Genomic DNA, 18,855 nt, shown 5'->3' on the forward strand with positions numbered 1-18,855 from the left:
TGTGTGTGTGTGTGTGTATATATGTGTGTGTGTGTGTGTGTGTGTGTGTGTGTGTGTGTGTGTGTGTGTGTGTGTGTGTGTGTGTGTGTGTGTGTGTGTGTGTGTGTGTGTGTGTGTGTGTGTGTGTGTTATTGGATTTTTCTTATTTTCTTATTGGTTAGCCTTACATGTTACGGTTTTTCTCTATTTCCTAAGTTTATTTTAATCTTTCTATCCATCTATCTATCTATCTATCTGTCTGTCGATCCACCTATCTCTATCTATCTATCTATCTAAATATTTGTGGATGTTTGTGTGTAACTATCAATCTTTCTCCCTCTGCCTATCTATCCCTATCTCTATCCTTCTTTTTCTCCCTCCCTCTCTCCCTTTCCTCCCTCCCTCCCTCTCCCTCTTTTAGCGTCCTATCTCTTGAATCATTCTTTTATGGATCTCCGTAAAGCAACACGGCGCCGCGATCGACCTTTTATGACGGACTCGAGCGCTGTGCATCCCCGGTAACGACGCTGTCCATACTACTGTTGTCGAGACGCTGTCCATCCTGTGGAATAAAACATGACTGAAGCATCCTACTCTCCTCCGTCCCTCCCTCTTATACTCTCCTGTTCTCTCTTTCTGTCTCTCCCTCCCACTCTTTCCTGTCTTTCCTCCCCTCTACCTATCCCTAAACCGTTCTTTCCCTTTCTTTCTTTCTTTTCTTTTCTTCTACTCTTCATTTTACCTATGTCTCCCCATCAACCTACCTATTTTACCTTCCTACTCCTCCCTTTCTCTCTTTCCTACCTCTTTTCCCATTCTTTTAATTTCTTCTCAGCCTTTCCTTTCCTTTCTTTCTTCCTTTTATTTTCTTCTACTCTTCATTTCCCTATGTTTCCCTATCTTCCTACCTATTTTATCTTCCTATTCCTCCCTTTCTCTCTTCCCTACCTCTTTTCCCATTCTGTTCATCTCTTCTCAACCTGTACTTGTCTATTGGTCTAAGTATATGTCTTTCTGTCTATCAGTATGTCTGTCTGTCTGCGTTTTCTTAGGTGCTGTCTAAAGTGCTGGTAGGCTTTCTTGAGGGGTCACTTTGACGAACCCAGCCCGTTAGTGGCGCAGGTGAATTTTGTTTATAGTGACTGCCGTGGTATATGACTCATACGTGACCCATGCTGTCCCCGGCCGAAAGTCGATGAAGTTAGAGTTGATTGAAGATTTGAGCAGCATGTGGGTAATCTTGTCACTCAACGATGGTTAGAAAAATCTGCGTGTTTCGGTGGGACTCGAACCTCGGTACACGGAGTCAGAACACCCGCATGTTGACAATTCGGCCACCGCCTCTCCTCCCCTATCTGTTTTTTTCTATGTCTCGCCCTCTCTTCTCTCTCTCTCTCGGCGCCCTGATGGGAAAATGATGGATGGTGAAGTATAGTGATTTGCGGTGATTTCTTCCCTCTTGTTTTCACGTCGTTTTTATGCCGTGCGTGCTCGGGAGAGGTTCTTTTTTTATTTTCCTTTCCCCTCTTTTTGTTTTGTTTCGTTTTCCTTTTGCTCTGGTTCCGGTTTCGCTTTTTGCTGCTGTTTGTTTGTTATTTATGCGTTTTGTGATAGTCCGGCACTTTCCTTTTTTTTTCTTTGCTGTTGTCGTTTTTATTTGCTTTATCTTTTCCACTGTCTCCGTTCTTTTCCACTTGCTCTGTTTCTTATTTTCCTTTTTCTCGGCTTGTGTGTTAATTACTTATGCGTTTGGTGACAGTCCAGCAATTTCTTTTACGTAAGGACAAAAGATTGTGTGTTTTTTTTTTTCGTCTCCTGTCCATTGTTTTACCGTTGCGTTTCTTTTAATTTTCCTGCCCTCTAGTTCCAATTTTGTCTGTTTTTGCTGTTGTCTGTGAATTATATAAAGGTTCAGCGATAGCCCGGCAATTTCTTTTACGTAGGAACTAAAGATTGCGGGTTTTTTTCGTCTCTTGTCCATTGGTTTACCGTTGCGTTTCTTTTAATTTTCCTGCACTCTAGTTCCAATTTTGTTTGTTTTTGCTGTTGTCCGTGAATTATATATAGGTTCAGCGATAGCCCGGCAATTTCTTTTACGTAGGAACTAAAGATTGCGTTTTTTTTCGTCTCTTGTCCATTGTTTTACCGTTGCGTTTCTTTTAATTTTCTTGCGCTCTAGATCCATTTTTGTTTGTTTTTGCTGTTGTCCGTGAATTATATATAGGTTCAGCGATAGCCCGGCACTTTCTTTTAAAAATGGACTAAAGATTTAATGGTTTTCAGCATTTATTCATTCATTTACCTTTCCCATTCTTTCTTCATTTAAATTTTCTGTGTTTCTTGTTTTATTATTACTGTTATGTTTATTTACTATTTGTGTTTGTTGATAGCTCGTCACTTTCTTTTATTATTAACGGACTAAGGATCATAATTTTGAGGTTTCCATTCCATTCATTCTGTTTCCTTTACCAGTCTCTCTTCAGTTCATTTGCTCGACTTCCTGTTTGTATTATTAATGGACGAATGACTGTCTTTACTGCTGTTTTTCTCTTTCATTCATTCATATATTTTTACCATTCTCTTTTATATCACTGAGGAAGTTAATTCTTTTTTACAATTTATTCTGCCTTTTTTCATCAACTTGTTTTATTATTTATATTCTCTACGTTTCCTTTGGCAAGGCTTCGTTTTAAGTATCGTCTTTTAGCCTTTTTATACGATCATCCAATTCATAAGATCGCTTTTAGATAGGACGTGATATTTACTCTCTCAGTTCTCTTACTTTTATCTCTCGCCAACACTTATTTTCTCTCTCTCTCTCTCTCTCTCTCTCTCTCTCTCTCTCTTGCTCGATTCCACTCTCTCCCTCTCTTTCAGTCACTTTTCATCTCATTTTGTATGCCTCCTCCTCCTGCTCCTGCTTCTGCTCCTGCTCCTGCTTCTGCTCCTCCTCCTCCTCCTTCTTCTCAAGCAAACAAGCCAAAAAAAAAAACGTAACAATGCGTTTTCAGATTCTTCACATTCCGAGAAACCTGAAAATATTCGCCACTCTCACGTTAGGATTAATTTCCGTCTTCCGGGTCCCTGGCAACTTCGGGTGCTATTCCAGTTTGCAAGTTTTGATGGTCGAGGGTTGTTGAAACTCGGGGAAAATGAGGCAAAATGAGTGGAGGCGAATGTAATGAAGGTTAGGCGGGACTTGTAGAGGAAGAGCCGGGGAATGATGAGGAGGAAAGAGACGGAGAGAGAGAAAAGCGGAACAAAATTGCGGTGGATTCCTCAAACACTGATAGGAGAAGTTACAGAAGGAAGAAGATGAGGAGGGAGCGGAAGAGGAGTGTGAGGAGGGCGAAGACAGGACTGGGACGAGAATAAGGAAGAAGATAAGGAGAATGATTGAAGAGAAAAAGTGGAAGAGGAGGAAGTGAAGGACAGCGAAAATGACGAAGGGATGAGAATAAGAAAAAAAGAGGAGAAGGACGAAAAAGATGAAGTGATGAAAACGGGAAGAAGCAAGGACGAGGAAGAGGATGGAAGACAAAAGGGAAGAGAAGGAGGGGAAAGAAGGAATGCAAGGACAACGAAGGAGACGAGAAAAGGGAAGAAGAGATCGAAGCGGACGAGGAGAAGGAGGATGGAAAAAAAATAAAGAAGAGGAGGAGGAGGAGGAAAGAGGATCAAGGAAGAAGATAGGGAGGAGGACGAAAGAACAAGAATAAAAAGAGGAGGAGGTAGAGGAGGACGTAAGAAATTAAATGACATGGAACGAAAGAAGAAGCAGCAAAGTGTGTGAATCAAAGACACATCAGAAGGCAGACGAAAGAAAGGTGTCCGGGTAAAAGGAGGAGGAGGAGGAGAGGATTACAGGAAAGTGTTATTGCAAGGCAGGTGAGTCAGGCGAGGCAGGTAAGGCGCGTGAGGCAGGCAGGTGTGTTTAGATTTCCAGGTGAGGTCGAGTCCCTGGTGGCCTGAGGGGGAAGGGACGAGCTCACCCACTCTCACTCTGGATCGATAAGTTGAAATCAATGTCCTCGAGGAAAAAGCGAAAAAATGTCCCTCTTCTTTTGTGGATGAGAGTGTCGCGGGGGAGGAAGAATGAGTTTGGGGATGATTTTTTTTAGCGCTGGTTTATACTGTTCCTTTGTTTGGGGGGATATGCGATCGTTCTCCGTTTTCCATGTTCGAATTTATAATACCAAACAGTTAAAGTCAAAACGGAGAAATACTGATATGATGATTTTTTTCAGGGAGGGACGGGAGAAGGGATGTCTGTTTCTTATTTTCCTAGTAGTTACTTAGAACAATATATAGAATGTCTACAAATATAAACACTGATGTATTTTGCGGGGAAAGGTCGAAAACACGCTTACTTTCCGGACGATTGGCATAAGTAACGAAGTACACAGCGCTCATAACAAAGGAGCAATACCAATTATGACGACAACAACACTAATAACAACAAAAAAACAATAATAGTAGTAATAATAATAAAAATGCTGCTGCTGCTGATAATACAAACAAATACTAATACAAATACTAGACTTACCCACATTATTAATATCATTGTTATCATTATTAACATTATCATTACATTTATGCATCATTCCCGAACACCCAATCATGGTAATCCCTAGGCACACACACACACACACACACACACACACACACACAGTCTCGCATCACGCCTCGCCCACTGCCATCCGTTACATCGCTCCTGTTGGCCGGCAGTGTCCACGCCGCCACACCTCCGCGTCGGGGGAGGTGAGCATCGACCCAGCGTAAGAATAACCTTTAGAATCATCCGATAAATGATCCGCACCTTGCTCCGCGCCTCGCCTCGCCATTGCCCGTCTCTGCTCTGCCTTATTCAGAGGAGGCCGCGCCGCCCTGTCATCATTCCGGGTTAGTAACGGGCGGCATGAATCACCCGCGCCAGGTAGAATATCCCCAGTGTATTAGGTTTCCCCGTGAACAAATTACGTGCCTGCTGAATCGATTGCGGGACCGCCACGCTGAATGCTGGATATGATCACGGGGGCTAGTGGTGGTGGGGGGTGGGCTGTTGTAGTGGTGGTGGTGGTGGTAGTGGTAGCGGTGGTGGTGGTGGTGGAGGTGGTAGTAGTTGTAGTAGTAGTAGTAGTGGAGGAAGAGGAGGACGAGGAGGGGTGGTTGTTGTTGTTGTTGTTGTTGTTGTTGATGCTAATGATGTTCTAATTTCTGTTGTTTTCTTATTGCTTTTCTTATTGGGGTTGTTTTGTAGCAGTTTTGTTGTTATTGTTGTTGTACTGGTATAGAAAATAAAACGGAAGAATACAACAATAATAATAATAATAATAATAATAATAATAATAATAATAATAATAATAATAATAATAATAATAATAATAATAATAATAATAATAATAATAATAATAATAATAATAATAATAATAATAATAATAATAATAATAATAATAATAATAATAATAACAATAACAATAATAATAATAATAATAATAATAATAATAATAATAATAATAATAATAATAATAATAATAATAATAATAATAACAACAACAAGACAATTAACAAAAGGCAGTAATAATCAAACTAGGAATTGGTGGAGCAAGCAAGAAATATGAAAAAAATATATCGCAAAGCAAATTACGGAAATACTTTCGTCAACCAAACGGTAAAGAGCCTTTGCATAATATCAAATAATCAGCTTGCAATGATGCTTGAAAAAAAATTGTGAATCTCATTAATTACCAAGCTGAAAGTCATTACACAAGACTACAAGGCACGGCGCTTCAACTGCGTACACCGAACAAAAATGTATATGTGCTTTTTTTTTGTTTGTGCTGAAAAAAAAGGGATTGACGAACGGAATACAGTACCGAAAGGAAAAAAAAATAGTAGGAGTGAAAGGTTATGAAGAAAGAGGAATCAACGCTTTGTGGTTATAAAACGGAAAATGGTTGTGGCAAAAAGGTTGAAGTAAAAAAAAAGATTATGATGGAAGAGAAAAAGTGGAAGAGGAGGAAGTGAAGGACAGAGGGAACGACGAAGGGATGAGCATAAGAAAGAAAACTAGTCACCAAAAAGTAAAGTTACGAAATAAAGAGAAATCAACGTTTTGTGGTATTGATTGGGGAAAACGTTAGTGGAGAAACGTTGGTGGTGAAAAAAAAGGTATTGAAAAACGACGTCCTGTACTAATAAAAAAAAAAACTAACAAAAAATATGTTTACAAAAAAAAAAAAGAATCAACGTTATGTGATACTGATTGGGGGAAACGTTAGTAGTGAAACATTAGTGATGAAAAAAAACAATGACGAACGGCTTCCTCTACTACTAAAAGAAAACTAGCAACCAAATAAATAAGCCTACGAAATAAAAGAAGAATCAACATTGTGCTATTGATAAAGAAAAACACAACCGATGAAAAAAAAAAGAAAGCTAACAACAAAATCAAACGAAAAAACGAGGAATCAACGTCTGCGTAAAAAAATTAATTGAACACACTTGTTAGGAAGGGAGAGAGGAGGAGAGGAGGAGGAGAAGGAGGGAGGGGGTGGGGAGGAGGAGGAAACAGATACAGTGAGGGAGAGAACGATAGGAAGAGGGAGAGAGAGGCATGAGAGGTGATGACGGTCGTGAGGGAGAGAGGGGGAGGATGAGAGGGAACAAGGGAGAGAGAGAGCTGGAGGGAGAGAGCGATAGGGAGAGGGAGAGAAAAATCGAGAGGATGAGAGGGAGGGGACAAGGTTAGGCGGGAGGAAGAAAAGAAGAGAATAAAGGAAAGGAAGAGAAAGGAAGGTCAAGGTAAGAGAGAGGGAGGGAACAAAGGTGAGTGGGGAACCCTGACAGAAGGAGGCGATTGGAGGAGGGAGAGAATAGAGACGAAAAGAAGACCGGGAAAAAATGTATATCGAGAGGCGAAAGAGGGAGAAAGATGCACGAATATGGTGTAATGAAGGAAGGGGAAGGAGGGGGAGGATAAAAGGAAGGAGGGAGAGAGAGAAAAAAAAGTGATGGTTATGCCTCAGTTTAGAATACAATGGAGGAGAAAAGAAGTCAAGGACGAAGAATGAAAAAAAGAAAAAAAGGTAGAATTACAGTTGAAATTTACTTATATAGGAAAATGTAAAGGAATATAGAGGAATAGGATGGATATTTTGCCGCTGGATAAGAAAAGACGTAAAAAAGAACAAAAGAAACGAAGGATGAAAAAAAAGTAAAAGGAATTAACGTGATTAAAACTTGTAAGAGAAAACTGTGAAGGAGTATAAAATAATAGTTTCGATATTATGACAGTATAACAGAAAAAAAAAACGAAGATAAGAAACGAAGTAGGCAAAAATATGAGAAATTAGCGAATACCGAAAGTTAAGGCGCAAGAACAGAAAATAAAAGAAAGTGTTGAAACGAAATGAAGGGAAAAAAACGAGAAAAGGAGGGAGGAAGTAAAAAAAAAGAGAATAAAAGATACCAGAAAAATAGAAGACTGAACCAAAACAAAGGAAATGGGAAAGGAGGAGAAAATGTAAGAGAGGAACTAGAAAATGCCGAATGAAAATAGAAAATATGTGAGGAAAAGGCTGAACTAGAGGAAATAAACAGAGTAAAGAAAGGAAAAATATAGAACAGAAAATACCGGAAAAAATATATATAAGAAGAGAAAAAGCTGAACCAAAGCGGACAAAAGGAGACAGAAGGAAGGACGTTAAATAGAGAGTTGAAAATACCAGAAAAAATTTAAAAAGAAAAGGCTGAACCACAATCAAAGGAAGAAAAGGGAGGATGTCAAAGCAGGAATAAATGATGCCGGGAAAAAAAAAGGAAAGAAGAGAAGAGAAGGAACACTCAAAACGGAAAGAGAAAAATATGAATGATGTAAACGAAAGATAAGAGACAGATACCGAATAAAACAGAAAGGAAGAGATGAAAAGGCTGAACCAAAACTTGAAAAATAGTGAAAAAAAGGAAGCACGTAAAAAAATAGATAATAAAAGATGCCGGAAAAAGTAGGAGAGGACTAAACCAAAAGGAAAATAAAAGAGAAGAAGAAGGGAGGATGTAAAAGAGGAAAGAAAAGACATATACCGAATGAAAATAGAAAAATAAAAGAGTAAAACACCAAAAGGAAAATAAAAGAGAAAAGGAAAGATGTAGAAGAGAAAAGAGAAGAATAGAATATACCGAATGAAAATAGAAAATGAAAGAGGAAAACTAAACCCCCCCCCAAAAAAAAATCGAACATCCCGGAAAAAACAAACAATTGGAGACGAAAAAGCTGAACCAAAATCAAAGTAAAAAAAAAAAAGGAAAAGAAAGGAAGATATAAAAAAAAGAGAGAATTGACGGATACCAGAGTTTATTGCCTAAGAGAAGTAAAAGAATGTCTCCTTCGGTCCCTTTCCCAGCCTATAAAAGGGCCTGAGTCAAGGGAAGGATCTGAGACCGCCCATTCCTTACCTTTAACCCCCGAAAATCACCTCTTTCCAGGTACTCTCAGGTGTGAAGGAAAGTGAGGTAAAAGGAAGAAAGAGGGGAGATAAAAGGGGGTTGAAAGGAGGTAAAAAGGGAGAAGAGGGGAAGTAAAAGGGGAGAAAGGAGAGGAAGCAAAAGGGGAGAAAGAAGAGAGGTAGAACTGGGAAGGAGGGGAGGTAAAAAAGGAGAAAGCAGGGAGGTAAAAGTTGGAAGAAGGGGAGGAAAAGTTGGAAGGAGGGGAGGAAAAATGGGGAAAAAGGGAGGGAAAAGGAGGAAGGAGGGGGGGCAAAAGAGGGAAATAGGGGAGGTAAAAAGGGGAGAAGGAGGGGAAGTAAAAGGGGAAATAGGGGAGGTAAGAAGGGGAAGGAGGGGAGGAAAAGGGAAGAAGAGAGAAGAAAGGGGGAAAAAAAGGAGGTAAAAGAGAGAAAGGAGGGGAGATTAAAGAGGAAGGAGGGGAGGCAAAAGGGGGAAGAAGGGGAGGCAAGAGGGAGCAAAAGGTGAGGGAATATGAGAGAAAAAGGGAGGGTAGAAAAGGGAGAAGGAGGGGAGGTAAAACGGCGAAATAGGGAGATAAAAAGGGGGACGCGCCATAAACCAAAGGGGAGAGGATTCTTTTCTTTGGGGCCACTATTAAAGCCTTGATGGAGGACAGTAGGTGCAAGAAACTGACCGTCGCACACTTACTGATTAAGGGAAAAAGGTTCAGATTGAGTCGACGTGGCTGAGATTGGGCAGCAGTAAAAAGGGAATCAAGTACCTTTAAATGGACTCGTTTGGAACTTGAGTAGAGGATGTAGATTGGGAAGGTTGGACGGGAGGAGGATTTGATTGTCTCAGGTTTTTTGTGAGTATCGATCAGAGAGACAGACACAGACATGCAGCTAGAAGTCAAAAAGGATCAAGTACGATTAAGTGGACTCGTTTGGAACTTGAGTGGAGGAAGTTGACGTTGGGTAGAAGGATCTGATACTTTTAAATTTTGTTTATGCATGATTGAGGAAAAATAAGCGACATTCAGACAGCGAGAAGTAAAAAAGGATCAAGTACGTTAAGTGGACGCGTTTGGAACTTGAGTGGAGGAAGTTAAGGTTGGGTAGAAGGATCTGATACTTTTAAATTTTGTTTCTGCATGGTTGAGGAAAAATAAGCGACATTCAGACAGCGAGAAGTAAAAAAGGATCAAGTACGTTAAGTGGACTCGTTTGGAACTTGAGTGGAGGAAGTTGACGTTGGGTAGAAGGATCTGATACTTTTAGGTTTTGTTTATGCATGATTGAGGAGAAATAAGTGACATTCAGCCAGCGAGAAGTAAAAAAGGATCAAGTACGTTAAGTGGACGCGTTTGGAACTTGAGTGGAGGAAGTTAAAGTTGGGTAGAAGGATCTGATACCTTTAGATTTTGTTTATGCATGATTGAGGAGAAAAAGCAACATTCAGCCAGCGAGAAGTAAAAAAGGATCAAGTACGATTAAGTGGACGCGTTTGGAACTTGAGTGGAGGAAGTTAAGGTTGAGTAGAAGGATCTGATACTTTTAGATTTTGTTTATGCATGATTGAGGAGAAAAAGCAACATTCAGCCAGCGAGAAGTAAAAAAAGGATCAAGTACGTTAAGTGGACGCGTTTGGAACTTGTGTGGAGAAGGTTAAGGTTGGGTAGAAGGATCTGATACTTTTAAATTTTGTTTCTGAATGATTGAGCAATAGAAACGACATTCAGACAGTGAGAAATAAAAAGGGATTCGAGTACTTTAAGTGGACGAGTTTGGAAGTTAAGTAGAACGTGGATTGAGAAGGCGAGGCGGTAGGAGGATCTGATAGTTTAATTTATTTCTGTTTGTGAATGAGAAGAAAGGTAGATAGACAGATAGCGAGCAGTAAAAAGGAAATCAAATATGCTAAGTCAACGAGTCTTGAACCTAAGAAGAGAACGTGGATTGGGGAGGGTGGACGGTAGGAGAATCTGAAAGTCTTTTTTTGTGTGTGCGAGAATGAGAAAAAGACAGCCAGACAGCGAGCAGTAAAAAGGGAGAATGCGACAAGTCATCGAGTCTGGAACTTGAGGAGAACGTAGACGAGGAAGGGTGAACGGTAGGATGATCTTACTTAGCGGGTTTTATGTTTTTTTTTGCCCTGTAGCTGCTTCCTCGGCTGTAAAAAAAAATGTACTTAGCTTTTTGTGTGTACGCGTGAGTGAGAAAAATTGCCTCATACAGAAAAACAAATACAGGCGGAAGCAGAGAAAAACAAACAAACACATACAAAATGAATACAACTTAGCACATGGAAACAGCAAGTGGACAATAAGTTAGTGAAGTTCCTCGTTTTCTTTTTGCGAGTGGGTGCTTGAGAAAAAATACAGACAGACAGACAGAGAGAAACCCAAGCACTGACGGAAGCAAAGACAAACAAACAGAAAGAGACACAGACACACAATCATAATACAACCGAGTCGACGGAAGCAACCATTGATCAAACAGGTAAAAAAAATCAGTGTAACATCATCAAGGCCGGTCAAGGTAAGCTCCTGGTAAGCCGTAACCTCATATAAAAACCACGTCTGGGCACTAAAGAAGATAACGCACCTATTGACTTTGATTGATTAGCCTGAGAAGCCGAGGAGAGGCAGAAAGTGGAGGCTTAGATGGAGGAGGTGAAGAAGGAAGAGAAAATGGAAGGATAAGAGCAAAGGGTTAGACGGGAGATGAAGGAGGGGAAGAGGTTAAAGGGAAGAGAGTGGGGGATGTACAGTATAGAGATATGTAGGATAGGAAAAAGAGGGGAGATGGAGGAAGGAGGAAGGAGAAAGGGGAAGGGGAAAAGGTAAGACGGAAAAGGGAGGAGGGTAGAGACTTAAGGGGAAGGAAAGGAGGATGTAGTGTTTAGTATGTTAGAAGGGAGATGGTATAGGATGAGGAAGGGGGGGAGATAATACGAGGGGGTGAACGAGGGGAAGAGGGGGAAGGGGAAGGAAGAAGGGGACGTAGAGTAAAAAATCAGGTAGGAGAGAGATGATACATGGTGAGAAATAGGGGAGGTAGAGGGAGGGAACGATGTCAGGAGAGGGATGAGAGAAGATAAAAGTGTTGAGAGAAGGAACCAGGTAGGAGGCAGGGAGTGAAGGGACGGTGAAGCGAGGCCGAGGGAGAGGGAGGTAAGGACGGGTAGGAAGGAGGAGGGGGTGGAAAGGTTACGAGGAGACAGGCAGGAGGGAGGAAGGGAAGGGAGGCTGGGAAAGGATGAGGATGAGCGATGAGGGATGACGGGTCTGAAGGGAAGGTTAAGGTTTGAGGAGGGAAAGAGGCACAGTTACGAGAAATGATGAAGACCCGAAGACCCTCCCGAGATATCTGCCCTCCCCTCATCACCTCCTGGGAAAAAAAAGAGTAAGATGCTGAAGACGATGGGCGTTCAGACGAAGACGACGAGCATTCAGACGCGTGGAGACGACTTATTAATTATGAAGTAGACGTTTGAAGATGGCGTATGGGGACGACGGGTATTCTGAAGCAACGCAGCGACAACCCTAGGCAACGTAACGCAACGCAACACAACGAAAAGCCACGAAATGCAACGATGACGACGCATTAAAACAACGTATGAAGATGCCGGTTATCCTGACGCACCTCAATGATGCTTTAACGGAACGCAACACAAGGCAACGCAACGCAACGCAGTGGAACGACGACACATGAAGACGACGGATATTCTAACGCAAAAGAGAAACCTCAAAACGTCATTCGATGGTTGAATTTATCTCTTTTTAGCCTTACCTATCCACCTGACGTCCCTTTCCGAGTTTAATGTCAGTAGCAACAACATTAATCCCAAAATAATGATGAAAACAACAAGAGAATGGTAGGAAAAAGGAGAGAAAAGGATAGAAAATAATAGGATGATGATAGAACATAAGAGGATCAGTCACCAAGGAGACGGAGCATAACACGTGAACAAACAAACACTTTTCTTCGTCCCACGCTGCTGCTTCCCTTTAGTAAGCGTCTTTGGGCTACTAAGGATCAAACAAACATCTTTTTTTACAACAAGGGAGGCATCTCAAGGGTAAGAAACAGGAACAAAAAGGCCCACTGAACGTTGCTCATGTGAAAGAAAACAGAACGAGAGGCTGAACGAGAGGTCAAGTACTGGTGGAGAGGCGTCCTGATACTCTCTCAGTGTAAAGCCCAAAACCTCTAGGCTCAGCGTGCATCATAAGTAGACTCCAAGGAATAAGAGCAATACGTGGACACTCAGATTCCTTATAACTTTACGAAGACTGTTTTCTAGCATTAACTAACTAACTAATGGTAAGCATATGCCCGGGGGTGCGTTGCGTCACTCGTTTGCTCGACAACCTTTGCAATACGTATTTCTATAGAGTTATGATTGTAAAAGATTGAACTTATGGGAGTGGAAGGGAGGCAGAGGGGAAGGGAGGTAGAGAGGAAGGGAGACAGGGAAGGTAGATGGGAAGGGAGACGGAAAGGGAGGAAGGGAGGGAGGGAGACAGAGAGGAAGGGAGGCAAGGGAGGTAGAGATGAAGGAGGTAGGTGGGGAGATAGGGAGAAAGAAAAGCAGATGGGAACGGAGACAGAAAAGGAATAAGGAAGGGAGACAGAGAGGAAGGGAGGCAGGAAAGAAAGGAGGCAGAAAGGGATGTAGAGAGGAAGGAGGTAGGAGGGGAGATAGGGAGAAAGGAAAGCAGATGGGAACGGAGACAGAAAAGGAATAAGGGAGGGAGGGAGACAGAGAGGAAGGGAGGCAGGTAGGAAAGGAGGCAGAAAGGGAGGGAGACAGGGAGGAAGGAAGAGAACACGGTAGAGCTCTCTTATAAACAACAATGACATGGAAGATCTTCAACACAATAGTTCAGATCAGGAATAAAGTTTAAGTAGAAGGACTAAAGAAATTATCGTTGTACTCACGGACACACTCGACGCCTGCTGTCAAAGGTAACCACTTCTGCCGTCTTCCTTGAGTCACTGGCGAAGCTCTGAAAGAAAAGGTTCCCACGGTCAGGCACAACACGAGACGAGCACGAGGGTTATTTACTGATCTTCTTTGTTTAGGATAATGAAGAAAGCAATTTGTGTTTCTTTTATTTTAATCGTATTGTGTCTGGTGGGTGTCTGTTCTCTGTGTTTGTGCGTGTTTGTTTGTGTATATATTCTTTGCTCCTTGTGTGTTTGTGTGTATGTATGTGTGTAAGTCTCCATGTCTGTGTCCCTCTGTATGTCTGTTTGTCTGTATCTAACAACAAATGATTATAAGGACCTGAAATACATCGAAATTAAAGCGGAAAAAAGTCACAAAAATCTAATCTAATCAACGTGAAACAGTTTACATGTATTTTATGTTACAGAATACACTGAATACATCAAGCATCTGCAATTCGTTGAGTTGAAAAAATACCTCTCGTTGAAAATACAAAGTAAATTATAAATCTTGCTACATTTTGCCACATTAAACACTTATTTATTCTAACCGTATCTCTGTCTGTCTGTCTGTCTGTCTGTCTGTCTGTCTCTGTCTCAATTTCTATGTCTCTCTCTCTCTCTCTCTCTCTCTCTCTCTCTCTCTATCTCTCTGTCTCTGTCTGTCTATCTATCTATCCGTCTGTCTCTGTCTGTATGTCTCTGTCTGCCACTGTCTGTCTCTCTGTCTGTCTGTGTCTCTGTCTGTGTCTGTCTCTCTCTCTCTCTCTCTCTCTCTCTCTCTCTCTCTCTCTCTCTCTCTCTCTCTCTCTCTCTCTCTTTCTGTCTGTCTGTCTGTCTCTGTCTGTCTGTCTGTCTGTCTGTCCGTCTGTCTCTGTCTGTATGTCTCTGTCTAACCCTCTCTCTCTCTCTCTCTCTCTCTCTCTCTCTCTCTCTCTCTCTCTCTCTCTCTCTCTCTCTCTCTCTCTCGCGGGTAAGGTCTGGCCAGGTGAGGCTGTAGAGGCTGTCATCAAACTGCTTCCTCCATACTGCTAATGGCGCCGCCCGCAGTCTCGTTCTCATTAGCTAAAAGGTATTGTCCGCCACCCACAGAACTCCTCTCTTTCACTCCTGCTGCAGCGGCGGGGAGGAAGGGAGGGAAGGAGGGGAAGGAACGCGGAGGGGAGACATGAAGGACAGGAGGAGAGGAAGACGGGAGGTAGAGAGGAAGGAAATGGGACAGATGATAGGCAAGGAGGAATGGAGGAAGGAAGGGAGAAAGAGGGGAAAGGGGACATATAGGAAAGGAGAAAAGGGAGAAACGGAGGGAGGTAGAAAGGCAAGCAGAGAAGCAGAAGGGAGTAGAAGGAAGGCAGAGAGGAAGGGAGGCAGAAAGGAAAGTAAACAGGAGGAGGGGAGGTAGAAGGGAAGGAGGAAGGGAGGAAGGGAAAAATGAAGGAAAACAGAGAGGAAAGGCAAGAAAGGGAGGGAGGGGAAGGTAAGCAGGGAGAAAGGGAGGTATAGAGGAAGGGATGAAAGGGAGGCAGGGAGGAAGGTAAGCAAAGAGAAAGGGAGGGAGAAAGGGACGAAGGGAAGCAGAGAATTGGGGAGGAAGGGAGACAGAAAGGAAGGGAGGCGGGAGAGAATGGGAGGTAAAGAAGGGGACAGGTAGAAAGGGAGGAAAGGAGACAGAGAACCAGAAAAGAAGGGAGACAAAAACAGAAGGAGGGAGAGTGGAAGGGAGGTAAAGAGGGAGGAGAAGACATAGCTCTCACCCTGTTTATCTCCCTCTTTCACGCACGCTAAGTTTTAAAATGCATTGGGCGGGTTTGATCAACATAAAGTCAAGGTTTAAATGCAAAGTCCCTCCATCTCCTCTTTCTCCTCCTCTTATTTTCTTCTCATTTTTCTTCTCTCCCCTATTTTCGCGCTGCTTTTTACTCATCCTTCTCTTATCTTCTTTCCCATTCCTCTCCTCCATCTCCTTTCATCCTCCTCCGGGTTTCATTTTCCTTTCTTTTTCATTCCTATCCTTCAGTGTCTTCCGTCTTCGTCCTCGTCCTTCTCCACCTACACACGAGAAAACTCTTGAACACCATCGGCACAAAGTCAAGGCTAATGTATTCACGGTTTTCCTGAAATTAATGTTTGTAAGAGAAGATGTTCCTATAATTTCAAGACACGAAACGGGTAAGTAAACAAGAGAAAGACAGACTGACACGTATCTACAGGAAAAACAATACCGACACCACTTTGTAAGCATTTAAAAATTAATGTTTGTAAGAGAAGGTGTTCCAATAATTTCAAGACACGAAACGGTAAGTAAACAGAGAAAGACTGACACGTAACTCTAAGAAAAGCAATACAGGTACCACTTTGTAGGCATTTAATATTTTCAAGGTTTTCCTAATAAATAGATGTATAAGATAAAGTTTCTAAAAATTATGAGGTAAGAAACACACAGCCAAACAGGAAGACAGACTTAGACAAACACCAAATACAAAATAAATACATCATGGCTTCTGTTATATAGAGCCACAAAGGAATAATGTATCGAGAGCAGCTGTAACTACAATCTCATAAAGCGAAATAGGAAGGTAAACTGATAAATAAACATATATACATCTTTACTTAAATTTCAACGACTACGCATCGTTCACCATATCGGGCATTTATTTTTATCAGATATCCCCAAAACTTAGTTATTAGAGATATTTACCTGAGCTTGACCTCGAGTGTATTAGGAACGATATACCAGACCATTTTATTCGATATTTTGGCAGTGGAGTGAAGGACAAATAGACAAAAAACAACACAAAGACACACCCGGACATCGACGAACACATCACCAGCGCCATCACTCGGAGGCGGCCGATAACAAGGATAGAAAACGGCGCCACTGAGAGCAAAACTACCCCTGAAAATCCCTCCTGAGAGCAAACCTAACCCTGAAAGTCCTCGCTTCCGCCACGTCTGCATTAGTGACGAGCCGATCAGCGCAAATACCTCGTTCACGGTAAAGTTAAATCCTCACTATTGGCTCTTTATATGAATACTTAAAGCTACCGTGACACGAAGACGGATGGCGAGAATATACGTAACGGGAATTTCAGGTACGGCGCAGCGGGGACAAGACTTACTTCTCGCGTGGCATTCCCGAAAGGTATTGGCTCGTTCAGCTCACCGTGAAACTTGCAATATATCCCCGTAACGCCCGCTCTTACCGTCAAAGTGAAGCTTATTTTCGAGGAGGAAAGGAGGGCGGGGCGGCGGAACGGGAAAGGACGAGGAGGTGACGAAAGCGGCGTGAAAGAAAGGAAAGGAAAGTGAGCGTAGTTTTCCTTTCTCGCAAATTATATATTTTTGGAATGACCCGAAAAGGAAAAGGAAGGAAAGTGAGTGATATTTTCCTTTCTTGCGCACGTCAGTTTAATATTTTTGGATTGACTTAAAGATAATTTCATCGATTTTGGGGAGGAAGAATGAGACTAGACAAGGATTACGATAATTCCGGCAACTCAGTGTGACAGAAAGTTTGTTGATCGAAGACTAGAAAAGCGTTATTCCCTTCTCCCACATTTTGGATATATGTGTTTGGAATGACCTAAAGATAATTTCATCGATATTTGGATAGAGGAATAAGACTAGACAAGGATTACGATACTTCCAGCAACTCAGTGATAGAAATTTTGTTGATCGATGGCTATTAAAGCTCACACATTTTGGATATATGTTTTTTGAGTGACTTAAAGATAATTTCACCGATATTTGGACAGAGAAATAAAACTGGCCAAGGATTACGACACTTCCAGCAACTCAGTGATAGAATGTTTGTTGATCGAAGACTAGAAAAGCTTTATTCCCTTCTCCCTCACATTTTGGATTTATGTTTTTGGAATAACTTAAAGATAATGCCACTGATATTTGGGACGAGGAATAAGATTAGACAAGGATTACGATACTTCCAGCAACTCAGTGGGATAGAAATTTTGTTCATCGATGGCTAGTAAAGCGTTATTCCCTTCTCCCACACATTTTGAATATATCTTTTAGAATGACAAAGATAATTTCACTGATATTTGGGAGGAGGAATGAGATTGTAGAGGTATCACGACACTTCCAGCAACTCAGTGTGATAGAAAGTTTGTTGAGCGAAGGCTAGTAAAGCGTTATTCCCTTCCCTTACCCATTCTGGATATATTATTTAGAATGACTTCGATAATTAATTTCACCGGTATTTGGGAGGAATAATGAGACTATACAAGGATTAATACGTCTATAACAACTCAGCGTGATTGACAGTTTGTTGACCTAAGACTGATAAAGCTTTAGACATTTATTTCGACATTTATTTACCTGTTTGTGATGACTGACACTCGGTTACATTATTCGGTGGCATTATCATCATTACTAAGCGTTGTGTGTGTGTGTGTGTGTGTGTGTGTGTGTGTGTGTGTGTGTGTGTGTGTGTGTGTGTGTATGTGCTCGTGTGGTTATTTGCGTGTTTGTTTGTGCGGGGGAGGGGGGGGGGGGAGAGGGTGAGCGTGAATTTGTGAGTTTATGAGCCAATAAAAAAAATAATCTAAAATAACCTGAATATGGATCACGAGAGACGAATTTCAGTTTTGATTCTCTTTTCGAATTAGGCCCTAGCTGCCCCCTTCTATCTCCCCCCCTAACACACAAACACACACACACACACACACACACACAACGTTCCTTCCACACACAAGTTCCCCACATACATACAACCTCACCCTCACACACACAACCCTCCCCCCCACATACACGAACCCCTCCCCCCCACACACTCACGAGATAGGGGGACGTTCCTCTCTCGCTCTGTAACTTCTGCCATCCAAACATAAAAACAGGACGGGGAAGAGGAGCGTAAAATTACCTCCCTCACGCTCCATTTTCCTACAATAGCAAGATAATGGTCGCGTTTTCCCTTCATCTCAGTCCGTCGGCCGCCGCGAAGGTCCAGATATAATGAAGGACTGAAGAAGGAATTAGGACGAGGAATATGGAAAAATGTTTGTATGAGTGGGACAGATTTTTCCAAGATTGCGGGATTGAAAAGAGATAGATAGATAGAGAGATGGATTGATAGAAAGATAGATACAGACAGATAGAGATGACGAGATGAAGAGACATAGTAAAATAAAATAAAATACAAGAAGAGAAGACAGACACACACACACACAGGAAAAACAAACAAACAGAAACACACAGAAAAAGATAGAAGAAAAGGGAGGTTAAGGAGAAACAAACGAAGAAACAAACACACATGCAAAATACAACACAAACAAACACACACACGCACACATACACATACACACCCTGACTGCCATAAAACAAAATAAAAAATCAAACGTTCAGAGAAAAAAAAATAAAAAAACGAAAAAAACGGAAATAAAATCATCAAAATATACAACATAAAAAATACAAGAAATCCAAACCCAAGACGCAATCATCAACTCCAAAATAAAGC

This window comes from Eriocheir sinensis, chromosome 18, assembly GCF_024679095.1.
Source record: "Eriocheir sinensis breed Jianghai 21 chromosome 18, ASM2467909v1, whole genome shotgun sequence".
NCBI classification, from domain to species: Eukaryota; Metazoa; Arthropoda; class Malacostraca; order Decapoda; family Varunidae; genus Eriocheir; species Eriocheir sinensis.